Below are 19,716 nucleotides of genomic sequence, written 5' to 3'. Positions count from 1 at the left end.
TGAAACTTTAATTTCTCTTCCACAAGCTCCCTATTGCACTAGATGAAATCATAATATGAAATAATAAAATACACGATGATGTGTTGTATCATGTCAACTTGATAAAGAAAGTAAATCATCCCATAAGATAAGTTCTACTCAGACAGTGAGAGATCTACCTAAGATAAGTTTCTTTCAAGAGTAAAAAGTATTTTTCTAATGGATTGTTAGATCTTGTGCATATTGATTTATGTGGTCCATATAGAGTTAGAAGCTCACAATGTGATAGAATTTTCATGTTTTTTATTGATTATTATTAAAGAAGGATGTGGGTTACTTTCTTAAGGGAAAAGTTTGAAGCTTTAGAGAAGTTCAAGATTATCAAGGCTATGGTTGAGACTGAGACGGGTCTGAGGCTGAAGTGTCAGAGATATGAAAGAGGTGGAGAATTTATCTCCATTGAGTTCAATTAATATTGTGAAGAGAATGGGATAGAGAAATAGTTATTTTCTCTGAGAACCCCTCAACATAATGGAGTTGTGGAAAGGAAGAACAAAACAATTCAGGAAGTTGCAAGAACCATGATGGATGAAGGAAATGTTCTATATATCTACTAGAGAGAAGTTGTGAGTACTATTGTATACACTCTTAATTGGGTACATATCAAAGGTGATATCGGTAAGGCCCCTTATGAATTATGGTTTGGTCATGCTCCTACAGTTAGATATTTTAGAATTTTTGAGAGTAAATGCTATATTAAAAGGGATGAAGATTTAGGAAAGTTTGATGCTAGATGTGATGAAGGATACTTTCTTGGTTATTCTACTAAAATAAAATCCTACCAGTGTTATAATAAGAGATTAAGAAGATAGTTGAGAGTGATAATATCAAAGTTGATGAAGGTAATGAGTATCAGCCCAGATGCTTCGCATATGATTTAGATGATCGGGATGTCAATTCAGGTCATGGAAAGATAGTTTAGATTTAGAATCAAGTTCAGAATGCTCTAGTGAAGTTAGTGGAGATCACTCTAGAAGAAGGAACAAGTGTTAGTGCAGAGTAAAAGTCACAGGAGTCTAAAAATCAAGAAAATCCTAAGACTCTTAGGTGTGTATGAATGAATCATTCAAAAAATTGGATCATAGGAGATAGGAATAAAGGTGTTCAAACTAGGAGATGAATAGCATAAGATCAAGTTGAGTATTGTTTGATTTCAAAGATTGAACCAAAGGATGTGAATGAAACTTATAAAGATAAAAATTGGATAAAAGCTATGGAAGAGGAATTGAATCAGATTGAGAAGAATAACACATGTGATCTTGTTCCTAGATCTAAAGACAAAAATGTAATTGAAACTCAATGGGTCTTTCAAAAAAAAATCAATGAGAAAGGTGAAGTGGCTAGAAATAAGGCAAGACTTGTTTGTAAAGGTTACTTTCAGATTCAACAAATAGATTTTGAGGAGACTTTTGTTCTTGTGGCAAGGATTAAAACTATAAGATTGTTTATTTCTTATGCTACTTATAGGGATTTCAAGGTTTATCAGATGGATGTCAAGTCAACATTCCTTAATGGTGAGTTGGAAGAAGTGTACAATGAGAAACTAGAATATTTTCAATCGACTGATCAAGGTGACATGGTTTGTCAGTTGAAGAAAGCATTGTATGGATTGGAGTAGCCCCCTAGAGCATGGTATGCTAGATTATATAAGCATTTGTTGAATCTTGATTCAACAAAGGTACTGCTTATATTAACTTGTATTTCAAGAAATTGACGATGATAACATTTTGATAGTTGAAATTTTTGTTGTTGACATTATATTTTGAGGTAATGATGGTTTGTGCAAGGAGTTTTCTAATGAGATGCATAATGAATTTGAATGTCTATGATTGGAGAAATGAAATTTTTTCTAGATTGAAAATTACTCAATCAGAAAAAGGCATCTTCATATCTCATTCCAAGTATGTGAAAGAATTATTGAAGAGATTTCGATTAAATGATTCAAAGCCAGTTGGTACACCTATGGTGATTGGATTTAAGTTGACAAAGAATGATGATTCTCCAAAAGAAAATTAGATGAGATATAATCAATGATTGGTGGATTATTATATTTAACTCTGGATAGACTCAATATCATGAATGTTGTTTGTCTTGTTGCTAGATTTTAAGCTAATCCTAAGGAATCTCATGTTATAGCTGTGAAAAGAATATTTAGATATTTAAAGGGAACTATTGATTTTGATTTATGGTATCCTAAAGATGATGATTTTACTTTCAGTGCATTTACTGATGCTGATTGGGAAGGTGATGTTGATGACCAGAAGAGTACTAGTGGTGGTGCATTTTTGTTGGGTAAGGGATTGATTTCATGGTTAAGTAAAACACATAATTTCATTTCATTATCTATTGCAAAGGTAGAATATATTTTTGCTACTAATAATTGTACTCATGTTATATGGATGAAGCTAATGCTGAAGGATATCAGAGTTATATATGATGAGCCTATTGCTATATATTATGATAATTCAAGCACTATTAACATTTCTAAGAATTCGGTGTTGCATTCTAAGACCAAGGATATATCTATCAAGTTTCATTTCCCGAGAGAGAAGGTTAATGAGAAATAGATCAATTTAAAATATGTATCCATAATGGAACAGATTGTAGATATCTTCACGAATCCTTTTCCTAAGGATACTTTTGAGTATCTCAGACAGAAGTTAGGGGTGATTACCCCTCCTAATCTGAAGTATGATGCATTTGATTTGCATCAGTCTGATGCATTTCATAGTCATATCTTTTGATCCAAATTGATGAGATGACTGCTACTCAAGGGAAATAGTTAGATGTTCAGTATTGCAAGTCTTTTTTGTGGTACAAATTTGTTCCTTTTCCATTGATGTCAAAGGGGAGAGAATCATGTGAAAACCCCTAAAGCAATCTGGGGTAGAGAATCATGTGAAAACCCCTGAAGCAATTTGGGGGCAGAGAAATAGTGATTTGTGAGTGAGTTATTTTGGTCAAAGTGGGAGTTGTTAATCTTTCTTTGTCATTGATTATTTTTCACATCATATCTTGCCATCAATGCCAAAGGGGGATATTTTTGAATGTATGGAGATATTGTTGGATGCTGCAAATATGTGCTTGATATATTTGAGGTTGATTGACAGATGTGTTGCCATTGATGTCAACACATTTCTTCGGTTGGTGTTGTGATGCAATTGAGTTCTATTAGTAGGTTTATGCTATATAATGATGATTATTTATTGTGGACTAAAGGGTTTTCATATAAGTATCTCTAATTGTTTCATTTCAAGTGTTAGAGGTCTACATGAAGATTTGAGTGAGAATTGAGTATCGGTGTTATAGTCAATTTTTTTGTTATTCAGTGATACTGAACATTATATTTTGATCTACAAATGTGTGGAATATGTTTGGGATGTTGATGTGTGTCCTCAATTGAAGTGGTTCATGATTTGGAGGTCCGTAAGTGAATCTTTCAGTTTGACGACCAGTTTAGTTGATGTTCTTGAGGTCTGGTATGATAATATGACGATTCTAATAATTCAGGTTGGTGTGGATGTTGTTGTGGTAATTAACGTTGTGTTTGGATGTTTCTAGATTGTGTGTCATTCATGTTGGTGTTCTTCATTGATATATGATAACACTATTTATGAATTTTCCTTGGTTTGGTGGTGTTCTTCATGTTCTTGGCTGACATGATGATTGTAGCATATTGCAGATGTTGGCTTATTTCTTAGTCGACATTGTATAGGCCTACATGTGATATTTTGTATTTGATTAACAACTATATCATTGTAATTATTTTAAGTGTGGTGTGCTGACTTTGATTAGGTTGATTGGTTGATGTCTTGTATAAATATATGTAATAATCATGTGAGAGGTATCAAGTGAGTGTGTGAATAATGTATTAATCATTTGGTAGTAGAGAAGAAGTGTGGAGAAGTAAGTGAATACTATTATGTTCTTAACCATAACTATAACCAGGCATTAGGAGATGCAATTTCCCAATTCATGATTTCTAGATGTGATCCAAAGATTTGTCTATAAGGTAGTGATCCTTCCTCAAGGTTGTAGCCATCCTTGTTTGTGTTTTGAGTAGTGAGCTCTAGGTAGTGTGTCTGAATGCATATGCATTCCCCATTATAATATTTCATTTACTCCTAATAGGGCATAGTAATATTGTGGGTAGGTTCCCACCATGGTTTTTCCCTTAACCAAGTTTTCCACATCAAAGATCTTGGTGTTATGTATGTTCATGTTGTGTTGATGATTGATTCTTTCTTGGCTTTTGAACTGGTTTGAGATTTATGTAACTTGCTTCAAGATTTGGTGACAGTTGATTCTTGCCCTCTTAGTTGTCTGTCCTATCTTTCATCAAGACATTGATAATGAGATATGGATGAAGACGTAGAAAGATGGAGAGGGAAGATGGGCAAAACTAGAGAGGAAGAGAGAGGGTGTGATGGAAAGTTGATTATTTAGACACTAGAGATAGAATAAGAATTATTAGGGAAGGGGAAGAGAAATGGGGTTAAGAAGGAAGAGGGAAATAGAGAGGGAGAGAGGAAGAAAAGAAGGGAGATACATAGAAATGGGAGGGATGGATAAGAGGAGAGATGAAAGAATAAAGAGAAAGAGGATTATGAGGGGATTAAGGGTGATGTACACATGGAGGGAGTGAAATACCTAGGAAGGAGGAGGTAGATAGGTGATGGGAGAAAGAGAAGAGAGGGAAAGAGTTAAAAAATAAATAGGGGTAAAGCTGGAGGAGATAGAGTGGAAGAGAGAGGGAGAGAACTAGAGAGGGGGAAAATAGATAGGTGAGATAACTCGATGGGAAAAGAGAGATGAGAAACCTAGATAGAAAGATAGAGGATTGAGATGGATAGAGGGGGATAGAGAGATTTGAGTAATGAGACATGATGCATAGGTAGATAGGTGGAGAGGAGTTGAGCGAGAAACCTAGAGAGGAGAGAGAGAGTTGATGAATAGATTTTAGAGAGAGGGAATACAAGAGGAAGAGAGATAATTAAGAGTGGGGGAGAGAGATATATATGTATGGATGGTGATATAGATAGGTAAAGGGAATGAAAGGGAGGGAGATACCTAGAGAGGGGAGGAAGGTAGAAGAGGAGAGGCAAAAGAAAAAAGAGAGTAAGAGGGGATGGATGGAGAGGTAGAGATGGAGGGAGTAAGAGACCTATGGAAGGAGGAGATAAAGAGGTTAGGGGAGAGAGAAAAGAGGATGGAGTTAATAAAGGAATATGGTTAAGGAGGAGGGAGAGAGGTAGAGAGGGAGGGAGAGAACTATAAAGGGGACATATAGATAGGTGAGAGACCTAGATAGTGAGAGAGGAGTGAGATAGATAAAGGGGGATAAAGAGATATGGGTAATGAGACCTATATGTAGAGGTAGATAGGTGGAGAGGAAGGAAGGGAGAAACCTAGGGAGGGGAGATAGGGTACGATGGAGAGTTGATTACCTAGAAAATGGAGATAGATAATAAGAGAGGAAGAGATAAGATGAGAGAATGGGGGAGGGGAAGAAAGAAAGGGAGAGACCTAGAGAGGGGAGGGAGGGAGAAGAGAAGAGATAGAAGAACAAAGAGATGGGTAAGAGGGGATGGATGGAGAGATAGACATGGAGGGAGTGAGAGACCTAGGGAATGAGATGATAGATAGGTTTGAAGAGAGAGAAGAGAGGGAGAATGTTCAAAAATGGATAGGGATAAGATGGAGAGAGAGAAAGATAGCAAGGGAGGGAAAGAACTAGAGGGTGGATAATTAGTTAGGTGAAAAACATAGAGGGGGAGAGAGAGGTGGATAATAATATAGGGAAGGAGAGGTAGTGAGGTAAATAGGAAGGGAGGGAGAGACCTAGATATGGGGAGAGAGAGGATACAAGGGATAGGTAGTGATCATGAGACTGAAAAGGGAGGGGAGAGAAACAATAAGAGAGTGAGAGAGAGAGGGAGGGAATCAAGGATAGAAACATGGCTAAGAAAGGAATGAAAGGTAGAGGTGCTGGGATGTATATAAAGAGAGGAGAGAGAAGTGAGAGATAAGAGAGGGAGAGAGATAGGTCTAGAGTTTGGGGAAAATAAAAAGAGTGAGATACTGAGCTAGATAATGTTAATAGGAGCATGTTGATTACTAAAATTTGACATGTTGATCACTAAAATTTGACTAAGTTTGAAATTTTATATGATCCTATAGAAACTAGAATCTACATTATAACTCCCATATGTTGAGACATGAACCAGCTAGGATTCAAACCTAGGACCTTCCATAAGCTGCTCGAGTGCTCTACCACTGAGCTACTGGCCTCTCTTGGACCAGTCCATTATCAGTCTGAGTGTGGCTTATTTCTAATACCAACACCCCCCCTGGAGCCACACCACTCATGTGCTTGGGGCTCCTATCGTAGACCTGGTTCTAATACCATGTTGAGACATGGACCAACTAGGACTCAAAACTAGGATATTCCATACGATGTTGGAGTGCTCTACCACTGAGCTACTGGTCCCATTTGGACCCTGAGTCTATCGTCGGTCTGGGTGTGGCTTATTTCCAACACCAAAACTACAAAGCTAAAACCACTCTCAAACATCTTGACAATATATACATGAAATATAACTTAAAGTATAAGAAAGAAAAAGGACATATTGAAATGTGACGTATTCTACTTTTGGGGTGGGTATAACTTGTGTCCAAATTATAAAAATGAAAAATTTAATAATGCACATTTGGCATGAGTTGAATTTGGTACTTGCCAAATGCAAAAAAATCAATTTTATAATTTTGGCGCATGACAAATTTGGCTCTCACTAAATATGAAAATTGAACTTTTTGAATTGGCATGAGCCAAATAGGGAGATCACCATATTTGGTGTGTACCAAATTATTTTCTTTGGGAAACACCAACTGTCTAGTTTGGATTTTCCTTGGGCATCCAACCCAAAGGTTTGGATGACCATTTCAGGCTAAAGACATGTTTTTATCAAAAGATTGGAAATTTTGGCAGATTTTTGGTCTTTCTCTCCATCAGGTTTGCATGTGTTTCAATGAAACTAAAAAAACACTTTAGTGAACTTAAGCTCTCTCTTAGCTAACCAACCATGTAATTTATTAAAAAATTTGATTTTGTTAAGGCTTTCATCTTTAGGTTCTTTTGTTAGTGTGTTTTTTTTTGGTAAAAATCCACCATGTGCTATTTTGGGTACAATTTTTTACACATTCATCAAATTTTGAAGAAAATACATTTTTAAAAGCTAGACTCCATTCTACACAACTTAAAGAAAAAATAATGATTTTTTATTAACTTTTTCAATTATTTTAGGGGGGAATGCTCAAATTTTTGTTTTTTAGGATGTCTCGACTTCAAAAATTAGTTAAAAATCATATACTCATTAAAAAATTAGCCAAAAAGTTTGGCACAAACTACAAGGTGTTATCTAATTTCTTACCAAAGCAATTTTAAAAATTAAAAAAAAAGTTAAATATTTAAGGGGGACAACAACAAATGCTATGTTATGTATTTTGCATAAAAACAAGACCACTTTTTGTGGCCCCCCTTTTTGAAGCCCTTAATTTGAACCATTTTCAAAACAAATTAGCAGTATATAAAGGTAGAATCAAAGCACTCTGACTCTTTTTCTTGTTGCATCTTCAAATTTGGAGTGTAACTATGTTCAATTTGTTGTTCAAGTTCAAACTTTGTTGATTTCAAAAAAAAAGTGGCATCTTATGACCCTCTTTTGGTACCACAACTTGGTGCTCATACCCATCCTTGCTTTCATCCTCCATCCTTTCCAATTATAATTTTAGCTAATTAGATTTAATTCAAACTAGGAATAAGGATCTTCTCATCACATTGAGCTTCTATCCCATCACACTGAGCTTTCCTCCTTTATCCTAATCTTTTTTACCTTCAATCTTTAAGCTTCTTCTTGACTTGACAATCAACCAAACACCCATCCATGCCAAACTCATAAAATATCAGTAATGATGTCCATTCCTGCCTACACTCACACCTCCATCTTCTATATTGCTAATTTTCAATTATATTCATCACCTTTTCCCATCTAAATGCATCCTTCCCCATGTCCGTCAATAAATCCAAATCCACGTCCTACTCTTGGCAAGAGATTTCATTTGGCCATGTGTCTTGTCTACATGATTGGTCTTTTCACTTTGATTTTTATCTAGTGTTTTACACCTAACCTATTTGAGTCTACCTTGATCAATTTATATCTTGGTATGTCTTAGATTGGTATACACTAGGTCATTTTTTGTGGTATGGCATGTTTGACGGCTTCTCTTGGGGTGAATTCACAAAGCTGGTTCCCACTTTTGCTAACGAAGGAATTTGGCGAAAGTGGGAATTTCGGATTTGCCAGTGTTCGAGCGAAATACAAATGTTCGCTCGGACTACCCCTGGGAGTCCGAGCGAACCAAACTGTTTAGTTGGGTTCGCTCGAACATCGAGCGTGCCAAAATCAAGCTCACTTGTTCGAGCGAATGGGGGTTCTCTCGAACCCCTTTTGGTTCGAGCGAACCCAATCCGATCGAACTCGTGTTTGTTCGAACCCCAAAAATTAGAAGTTTCTCCCAAAAAATTTTAGAGTTCTGAAGAATTAATGACTTCGGAGCTCTGGTTCAATGCACGAATGAAATAATCTTGATAACCCAAAAATATTAGATGGTAGTACTCGAAGCAAGCTTTCCAACGAATATAATTTTGTAATATTTTGAATTTATTATGTTCTTGATTTTTTAATTTTATTAAAAATTGGTTTTTCACCGAACATGAACTTCTCTGTTCAACGCATTGGGAAAAATAAGAAACTAATTCAAAAAAATTCTGAAAAATATCTATGCCCTTGGTATTGATGTCTTCTTTCTAAGAAAAAAAAATAAATTGAATTTTGATTTATATAGAACAAGTTATGTGTTCAAACGTAAACCTATGTTTGAATTATGACTAGTCGGACTTCAAAACTTTATAAAATGAAAAATATTGAACATATCGCTATAAAACCAAATGCAAGCCCTGGATATTGATGTTACAAACCAAAATTCAAAAGAATTGAGTTTTTATCATTTATAGAAAAAAAGTTATGCGTTTCGGGAGGCACATCACTCTTAAAAAATGTAGTTTGTTGTAAAAAACTACTTTTCGAGGGAGATGGAAAATTTGTAAAAAAATCTTTCAAAAAAATTTGAAAAAAATGTATATAGAATCTACAAACAAAATGCTAGAAATCACTAATTTACATCATCTTCAAATTTTTAATAGTTTAAAAGTTATAGTTCTCGGAAGTTGAAGACTATTTTAAAAATGTACATCTCAGTGTCAAAAGTGGCAAAAAAGTGGGAACCATTATTGTGAGTTCACCCCTTGTCTGATCCACCAATCTCACATTTCCTCAATTACTAGTGTTTTTGAACTTGTGTGCATTGAGATATCTATTGTTCGAGAACCTAGTCCATGCCTTGGATATCCACAACATCCTAATTCCTATAAGAAGTGGCGTAGATAATCAATGATAATATCAAAACTAGGTTTCCTCTCCACACCTACACAACAAGAAAATCCCATCCATCCTCTCACTTCACTCCATCCATTTTTCTCTTAGAGACTCAAATTTATTCATTTCCCCTTTTTCTTTTCTCCTTTTTTTATAAAATTTCATTCATTGTATTATGGCTAAAACATTACAAAATTTTGTCCATCTCCATCATGCACCTATTGCATTTCATTTGCATTTCTAGCATGAAGTCTCACTTGCATTATTACATTTAGTTGCCTTGCATATTAAGGATTTGTTTTAGATCTTCATTGTAGGTTGCATATACATTGCATGTTACATTACATATTAGGATCCATTACACTTATTAAAATAATTTTCATATCATATATGACATTTAGTGTTGATTGTTAGCCATTTAAGTTCATTTTTACACAACATTACAATTATCAATAAGGATCATTTTTTAGACATCTTTTTATCATTTGCATATCATTTAGATTCATTTTCATCCATTTGCATATCATTTTGATTTATTCATTTTATTCATCTACATATCATATAGATTCATCCATTTTATATCATTCAGGTTTATCCATTTCACTCATTTTCATACCATATAGGTTTATCCATTTCATTCACTTACATATCATTTTATTCATCCATTTATTCATTTTCATGTTATATAGGTGCATTTCTTTATCCATTAAGTTTTATTAATTTAGCATATACATTCATTGTAATTTACATTCATTTCCATAAGCATTATCATAATCAATATCATTTCCATTAGGAACTCATTTTTTCTATTACGTCTCATCACATCTCATTTAATAAAACAAAATTAATTGCATCATATCCATGACATATACATTATACATAAATCCATCATTGCAACAAGTTTTCACATCATATATCATGTACATTACATCCTGCATACACAATTAAGTTAGACATTTTCATAGAGTATACATAGCATCTACATCATCATAAAACACACATCACAAATATCATAATTGCATCCATCCTACATCAACAACATGATTAAGAACATATAATAAAAAAATAAAAAATATAGACATATATCATATAAGTGTATATCCACCTTGCATCACACACATGTCAACTAGGATGTCATAATTATAATCCTCATACATATGCATCATCATATTAAAGTACATAATCAAAATCCATAATAGTAGTCCATTAATAAAGTACATCCATGAATCATCACAAAAAAATGACTCATCTCATATATATCAAAAAATAATGTGTCTGATCATAATACAATGAATCATCCTCAAAGTGTAAAAAATGTCACACAAAATGGGAGATAGTTAGTTCTCTCCCTATCTCCTACACCTGGATCAGCCCACCGACCAGATGGTCTTGCTAGAGGTTCCTAAGGTCCCCTCATCCTAACTGAATCGCTCAACTGCTGGCTCTATGCTCTTTGAGGTTGGGTGCTCTCTGAAATTCCAGCACTGCCTAATGGTAGAGATCTTTGTAGAACAAGTCTCTCTGGCCATCTACTCGATCTTCTATAGGCCACATATGATTTTTGTAAAAACTGACCCCAAACCCCCTGAAATTAACAACTGTTGAGCAACATCCCTCTCCCCATGAAGGTGGGTAAAATATACCTCCACCTAAGCCAATCATGCCCTCAATGCTTGAATCTCTTCATCCATCCTCTCTATCTCTTGAACCATGTCCCTACCCTAGGCTGCCTCTAACATTTGTGAGGTGGTCCCAACATCTTTCATGTAGTTGTCTCTCTTGGCTATAGCTACCTCTAGGTGTAACCATAGCGCATCTCTCTCTCCTCAACCTCTCCACCTCTCCCTACAAGATGTCTACTCGGTCCTTCTTCTTCTCCAACCTCCCCCTCTCCTAATCTAGCTCATCCTCTATGCTAACTACATAGTCTCGCTCAATATCTCACTCCAAGATGGCTTGCGATACTTGTCCCTATGGATCTTGTCTCTGTCCTTCTTGTCCCTATGCATGTGTTGGTTGTACTTTCACTTGTACTATGGTTGTACCTATGGATCCTATCCCTACTGATCTTATCCATCTCCTCCATGTGCCTATACAGGTGGTAAGCCTACCATAGGGGCCTGAACCTATCTTAACACATGTGCTTGTGTCAGTGCCTATACTTGTGCCCATCCTCCCCTCCTTGGTACAATCTGACCCCTCCTAGATCCTCTACATTTTTCTCTTTATTCCACCAATCTGCCTTTCCCCCCACCACCTCATCCATTGAGGGTACTGCCTCGTCAGCCTCCAACACCCCTAGCACGGTCAATTGTACTAGCTAGTGCATCTCCCACCATGTCGTATTATCTCTTATGCATCTTGGGTCAACAATATCTCATCTCTCATATTAGGGAACTATTTGAATATCGATCAGCTAAGCCAGACCTCAAAAGGCTTGACAATGGCTTCCAAGGTAGCTATCTCTCAAGCAATCTGGAGATGCCTTTCCTCCTTCTTGACTATATCTTGTTGTATACAAAACTTGTGCATGACCTTGTGTGCTAGGTACTGATTAATAATGTACACTATCCTCCCAAATAACCAACACCGACTCTAAGAAAAAATCAATCAAGAAATCCCTACTCTACTGGTTGCAATTCCTAAAGGGCCTCCAAGTGAATTCCATCATCTTGTCAATAATGTGACATCAGAACAATAATGCTCCTACCCTAGTATAATGGAGCAAGCCCCTGTACCTATCGATATAGGGGTATTGACCCCTTCGTGCCTATGCTCCAAGTGGCTGAGTAATTGCAATATACTCCCTAACCCATATGTGTAGGAATAGCACACCTATACTGAGGTTCTTGTACCCCCTATACACACACATATGCATATCATGGTAAAACTATTTGAATATCATTACTAGACAAGTGTAGTGGTTCCTATCCTCCAACACGCAGTATAGGTAGTACAACCTACCTATAGAAAATCTATTCCCATCAAGGTTAGACAATATTCTCCCATTGATCAATTTGTAGTGAAATAATACAACTTTGGGAATGCATCATTATAGCTCCATCACTTTCTCTAAGGACATCTGTGTTTTGTCCATCAACAAGTCCTTGGTCTGGCATATGTGTTGTAGATACCACTCCCAAACCTCTAGTCGGTACTCATGGATTGATACCTTCAAGATCTGCCAAACATCAACCAATGTGATGCTAGCCTCACCTATCGGTAGGTGGAAAGTGTTTGCAATATGTTGGATTTGGTTAAGTGTTGTCATTGATGTCAACACTATATCCCGGTTAGTCTTGGCGATCTTCTTGGTTTCGGCTGTGATTCTGTTCCGATATGATCAAATCTCTGGAATTGGTTTTGGATGCTTATTCTTGATGGTTATATGCTTTCTATATTCTGTTGGTTCATTATTTGGTTCTTTTGTTGTTATCACTTTTGGTATTTACCGGTTAGCTTTTAGCTTTCCTGGTTAGCTTTACCGATAAGCAATATTTGGTGAATTGGTTAGTGGAGTTTGGTCTAGTTTATGAAATTAGTTTCTATCATGTTGAAGGTGTTTCTTGATCGTGTCTTGAGTATTTGGTGACTTTGCATTAGATGGCGTGTTGTTATGATGGTCCCATTTGGATCTGGTTAAACTTTTTGTTATTTCATTGAGAGTTTCTACCGATTGGTGAAGCATGTTGAATTTTGGTTAGTGGAATTTCCAGTGGTATAATTATTTGGCTACTTTAATTAGGTCCATGCTATGTAATGTAAATCATAATATTGGTCCAGTGGTACCGTATGATGTAATTTTTTTAATTATGGGTTTATAGGTGTAGGGTTTAGCTGACCTTGTCATTAAGGTTGATGATATGTATTTATAGGTGACTTATTCATGTAATTGTATTTTATGGTTGTGGGATGGTTATGTCTACATTATCAAAGAGTGGTTTATGTGTGAATTGATAAAGTTATAAGGCACTGAGAGGGGGAGCGAATTAGTGCAAGCAAAAACAATATTAATTTGATTACACCTATTAACAACTTAAAAATAAATAGGCATAGAAGAAATATAACCACATAAGCTAACACCAAATAAGACATGCATACCATAACACAATATTTTATATGTGGAAACGCAATAAGGGAAAAACCATGGTGGGAGTTAGTACCCACAAGATTCACTATCTGCAAAATAGAAATATTTGACCAATTAAGGTCTTACAAACATGCTCGATTAAGAGAAGACCCTATTAGAAGTCACCAAGTGAGGGGATTTACAACTAAGCCCTGTTAAGAGCTTTACTCTATTAGGAGTAACCTCGCTAGAGGATTTAAACTCAAGGTGTTGAGCTACCTGATTAAGGGATTTATACAATCAGGCTTGTTAGGACCTACCCATTTAGGGGATTTTGACTACTGTAACTATTAGGTAACAACAATTAGATGATATGCATATAGCACCTCTACGCTTGATAAGATCCACTTCAGTTATTCTCAATACATCAACAACACATCAACAACTGCTCTTAGTGACTTTATTCTACCAGTTAGCAGTTCTTCATGATTGACTGTTTTGTACATCATAACTCACTCATCATGTTGAATTTGTCGATGCAGTTCTAGTCATAGACTCCTTTCAATGTCATAAATATGTTCTTCAAACCTCAACATCTAAATCTCCATCAATCTCCAGTATCGGTCGCTTGAACATAACTTTGTCACTATTTACTGGTTGATTGTCCTGATTACCGGTTCACTGTTTAACTGTCTCTACTACCGGTTAGGCTTTACTGGTTGGATTAAATAACTTAGATGACTAACAAAATATGGTTTTCATTAATGATAACACAAAACAATTCATCAATCATCCTAATACAACATACATCATCATCAAGCCAATATACTCCAACATGAACAAGGTCATATCATTCCAGTGAAGGTTGGAAAGGTTTTGTATTGTAGAGCAAATATTAGTGCTTAACTAGAACTATATCAAGTACTAGCAGATGCTACTTTCATAGTTCATTTCTTTCTAGATTGTATTCCGATGTTTATGTAAGTCACTGAGACTTCCCTTTGTGATGAGCAGTGCACTCTAGGCTATTGGCCTTTCTGCAAGTGAAGACCCCATTGTAATTGTTCACAATACTACTCTAGAGTATTTATCTGGTTGTGGGTAGGGTTTCCACTGTGGTTTTTCCCTTTTTGGGTTTTCCACATCATTATATTATTGTTATGTGTGTTGTTTTTTCATCCTATATCTTTCATTGTGTTGTGATTTGGTATAAGGTTTATAATTGAGTTAATTACTGTACTTGTGAGATAACTGATTCACCCCCTCTCGGTTATTTCTCGGTATCAGTGCATTCCAACAATTGGTATCAAAGCAAGGTCATCTCTACAAAACCTTAACTGCTTGAGGAGATCCGATAACATCGGCATCAAGCTCTACATTCAATCCCTACCAGAAGGAGAGTCCTAGATTTGATGGTACAAATTACAAAATATAGGAGTGAATGAAGATTCATCTCAAATGTCATGGAAATCAAGTTTAGGAGATGGTGGAGAAAGGGTACACCTCATGATCCTAATTCTGGAATACCGACACCTATTGATGATCATAAGAGAGCTAAATATGATGTGAGAGAAAAAGAAGCATTTTTCAATGCCCTATCTAATTAAAAGCTATTGAATGTCATAAAATTGGAGAATGCTAAGCATATTTGGTTGAAGCTTGAAACTCTTTATGAAGGTGAACAAGTAGTAAATATTTCTAAAATTGAAGGTTTCCGAGTAAGGTATGAAATTTTGAAGATGGAAGAGGATGAGAAGATAAGTTCTTTCAAGGATAGAGTCAATGAGATTATCATGGGTATCAAATGCTACGGCGGATCAGTCGGTGAGGATGAGATAGTGTCAAAAGTTATGAGAGTTCCACCTCTGACTTACAAGATGAAGGCTAATGCTATCAATGAACTCTGGACAATGTCAAGTACCCCTGTGAATAGAGATACATTACTTTGGAATTACTACTTTTGAACTTGAAGAACTTGGAGATTAGAGTGTTGCTAAAACTGAGATTGCATTTAAAGCATCTGCCTCCGGTAAGAAAAAGATAGATTGGAAGGAGATGTATGCTAAGGATATGGAGGAAATTGAGAGAGAAGAAAGAAAAATTGAAGATCTAGAAGCCTTGATTGGTAGAAGAATTCCTAAAGGACCAGATGCAAGTAAGTATGAAGGAAAATTCCCCTTCAAATGTTTTACATGCAATAAGATTGGTCATTTTGCTTCTAGATGCCCTGAAAGAGTTGCTAGAAATCAAGAAAGATTTGTGAGGAATTATAAGCCTAATCCTAAATATCAGAGTAGACCTATATTTAGAAGGAATAATCATAAATCATGTTATTATGCTGGTGATGATGATTTTGGTATTATTGATGATGATGATGAACCTGTTAGTGGAACCGGTAATGGAGCTTCATTTGGAAAAGATTAGGCCTTTATTGCTATCAAGGATGATTATCCGGAATCTGTCATTGAAACAACTCATACTAAAAAAATTGAAGAGAAGGATGAATGGGTCATCGACAGTGGATTCTCACATCACATGACTGGTGATAAGAGAATTTTTTTAACATTACAAGAATTTGATGATGGATTAGTCATATTTGGAGACAACAAGGCATGTATAATCAAAGGAAAAGGAACAATATCATTGGATGCTAAGACTAATACTAATAATATTTATTATGTTGAAGGCTTAAAGCATAATCTTTTAAGTGTAGGTTAGATGGTGGATAGAGGATTTCATTTGCAATTCAAAGATGGAAAATGTAAGATCATCAATAGATCTAGATTGGAAATTGCTTCCGGAACTCAGACCAAAGGTAATATCTTTCATTTGAACTTCGGTGAGAAAGCTTGCTTGATTGCTCAATTTGATGAGAGTTGGTTATGGAATAAGAGGATGTGTCATGTAAATAATGATTTCTTAGTGAAGATCAGTTCAATACTGGTTGTCAGAGATTTGCCTAAGATTGTTAAACCTCATAATCCGGTATATAGAGAATATCAAATGGGTAAGAAAGTTAGAACTTCTTTCAGAAGTATACATGATAAATCTAATAAAATTATTGATCTTATTCATACTGATTTGTGTGGACCGGCAAGTACTAAAAGATTTCAAGGTGATAGATATTTTAGGTTACTTATTGATTATTATTCTAGAATGATGTGGGTAGCATTTTTTAAGGAAAAATATGAAGGTCTTGAGAAATTCAAAATATTTAAAGCTATGGTTGAGAATAAGACAGGACTGCAGATAAAATGCTTAAGATCAAATCATGGCGGTGAGTTTACATCTGGTGAGTTCAACAAGTTTTGTGAGAGGAATGGTATTAGGAGACAACTTTATGCACCTAGGACTCCACAACAGAATGGATTAGTGGAAAGGAATAACATAACAATATTGGATGCATCAAGAACAATAATGATAGAAGCTAGATTATCTGATATCTATTGTAGGGAAGCTATCAATACAACGGTATACACTTTCAATAGAGTACACATCAAAGGTGATACCGGTAAGACTCCTTATAAATTATGGTTTGGTCATACTCCTAGTGTCAGATATTTCACAATTTTTGGAAGCAAATGTTACATTAGAAGAGATTATGCATTAGGAAAGTTTGATCCTATAAGTGATGAAGGAATATTTTTGGGTTATTCTACTAAGAGAAAAGCATATAGATGTTTTAACAAAAGACTAAATAGGATAATGGAGAACATAAATGTTAAGGTGGATGAGCATGACAGTAACCAGATAGGATCATATGATTATGGATCGAAAGATGAATTTATTAGACCGGATCTTGTTATGCAAAAATCAGTTCAGAATAGTGAACCATTGACACCGGTAGTATCAGAAAATTCAATAGTGATAGATGAACAACAAAATGAGTCAGCAAATCGAGAAAATTCAAAAACTCCCAGGAATGTAAAACTAAATCATTCTGAAGATCAAATCATTGGAGTAAAAGGAAAGGTGTGATGACTAGGAGAAGGCTAGTTGCTAAAGAGGTATGTTTAATTTCTCAAATTGAACCAAAATAATTTATTGAACCAAGTAAGGATGAAAATTGGATAAAAGCGATGGAAGAAGAATTAGATCAAATAAAAAAGAATAAGACATGGGAACTAGTACCTAAACCTAAAGACAAGAACGTTATTGGAACTAAATGGGCTTTTAGGAATACATTGAATGAGGAAGATCAAGTTGTAAGGAACAAGGCTAGATTGGTTTGCAAAGGCTATTCACAGAAAGAAGGAATTCATTATGGAAAGACCTATGCCTCGGTTGCTAGAATTGAAGCAGCAAGACTTTTTCTTTCTTATGCTGCACACAAGAACTACAAAGTATACTAGATGGATGTCAAATGTGTATTTCTGAATGGATATCTTGAAGAGGAATTTTATATTGAGAAATGTGATGGATTTTATTTATTAGAAGACAAGGACATGGTTTGCAAGTTGAAGAAAGCCCCTAGAGCATGGTATGCTAGATTGGATGAGTATCTTTCAAAACTTGGTTTAGTAAAGGTAATTATGATAGTAACTTATATTACAAAATTAAACATGATGACATATTGATTATTGAAGTTTTTGTGGATGCTATCATTTTTGGATGAGAAGAAGGTCTATGCATGAAATTTGCTAATGATATGAAGAATGCATTTTAAATGTCTATGATTGGTGAGACAGATTTTTTCTTAGGTTTGGAGATTACTTAGACTGATAAAGGTATTTTCATTTTTCAGATTATGTGAAGGAGTTGTTGGCATGATTGGCATAAATGATGCAGATGAAGAATGATGATTGAACTGGTAAAGGAGTGTTTGTGATGACATTGTGATGAAAAGATTGAGATTACATGATTGGATGACTTTGATTAGTTATTTGTATTTTCATTGATGGCAACTGATGTTTACTATGTTGTATTTTGTCATCTTAGTCTTTTTGGTCTACTGGAAAGAGCTTACTGGTAAAGAAATAGGAAATTGGGAATCAGGTTCTTAACAAGTAAATGAGGAAATGTTTTGATTAGATCTAGTAATTGGTGATGATTGAAGTGTTGTGGTTTGGAATGTGAGTTTGTAGCATTGTAATATGTATCTAACTAAAACCAAATCATGTATTGGTTACCGAAAGTCATGTTTATGATTTCTGTTGTATTTTTGGTAGGGTTTAAGAAGGGTTTAAGGACCAATAAATAATTATCTTAAGTGGTAATGATTTTTGATTTGGCGGTGACCTACATCAAGCTCAAATGTTGGATGTGATGTGGCACATCCTACGTAGATGGATGAATTGTTGTTTTGGTGTGTTTAAAGATGAAATTTATTGGGAAACAATGAAGCGCTTAGAAGAGTGTTCTAAGGGTTTGAATTTGTATCAGATCGAGTTGCTGTGATGAGTTACGATTACTCAATGGTTGATATTGTCTTGTAAAATATTGTAATGATGTGTATGATGATCTAAGATGATCTGCATTGTAAATTCTTGATATATCTAGGGTTTAGTAATTAACCTAGTTGTAAAGGTTATTTATGTCGCTTTAGTTGATGTTTGTTGTGTTAGTAGTTTTGAGAAGAGTGTTAAGCTGAACCAGAGTGTGAGAGATCTGCTAGAGTGTAGCAAAACTGGATCTGACCAAGAAAGCAGTTAAGTGTTATACCCAAATCATTCACTATTATTCTATAACAGTTGCAACAATCAAAATCCCTTAACTGGGTAGGTCCTAATAGACCTTACATTGTAAATCCCCTAACATGGTGGCTCAACATCTGAGTTCTAAATCCTCTTGTGATGTTGATCCTAACAAGTCAAAGCTCCTAACAGAGCTCATCAGATTAAATCCCTCAACTGGGTGACTCCTAACAAGGTCTTCTCCTAACAAGGCATCTTTGTAAGCTCCTAACTAGGCTAGGCTCCTAACAGGGCACATTCAAAAAGAGTGCACAAGTGGGTACCAATTCCTACCATGGTTTTCCCCTATTTGGTTTTCCACATGAAAAACATGGTATTCATATGGTGAATTTTTTTATGTGTTGTTATATTTTATTTCTAATTAATACATGGTTAATGAACACTTAATGTGCAGACTTGATAAATTAGATCAACAGATGAT

The sequence above is a fragment of the Cryptomeria japonica genome, chromosome 9 (assembly GCF_030272615.1).
Source record: "Cryptomeria japonica chromosome 9, Sugi_1.0, whole genome shotgun sequence".
NCBI lineage: Eukaryota > Viridiplantae > Streptophyta > Pinopsida > Cupressales > Cupressaceae > Cryptomeria > Cryptomeria japonica.
This window is presented reverse-complemented; position numbering follows the sequence as displayed.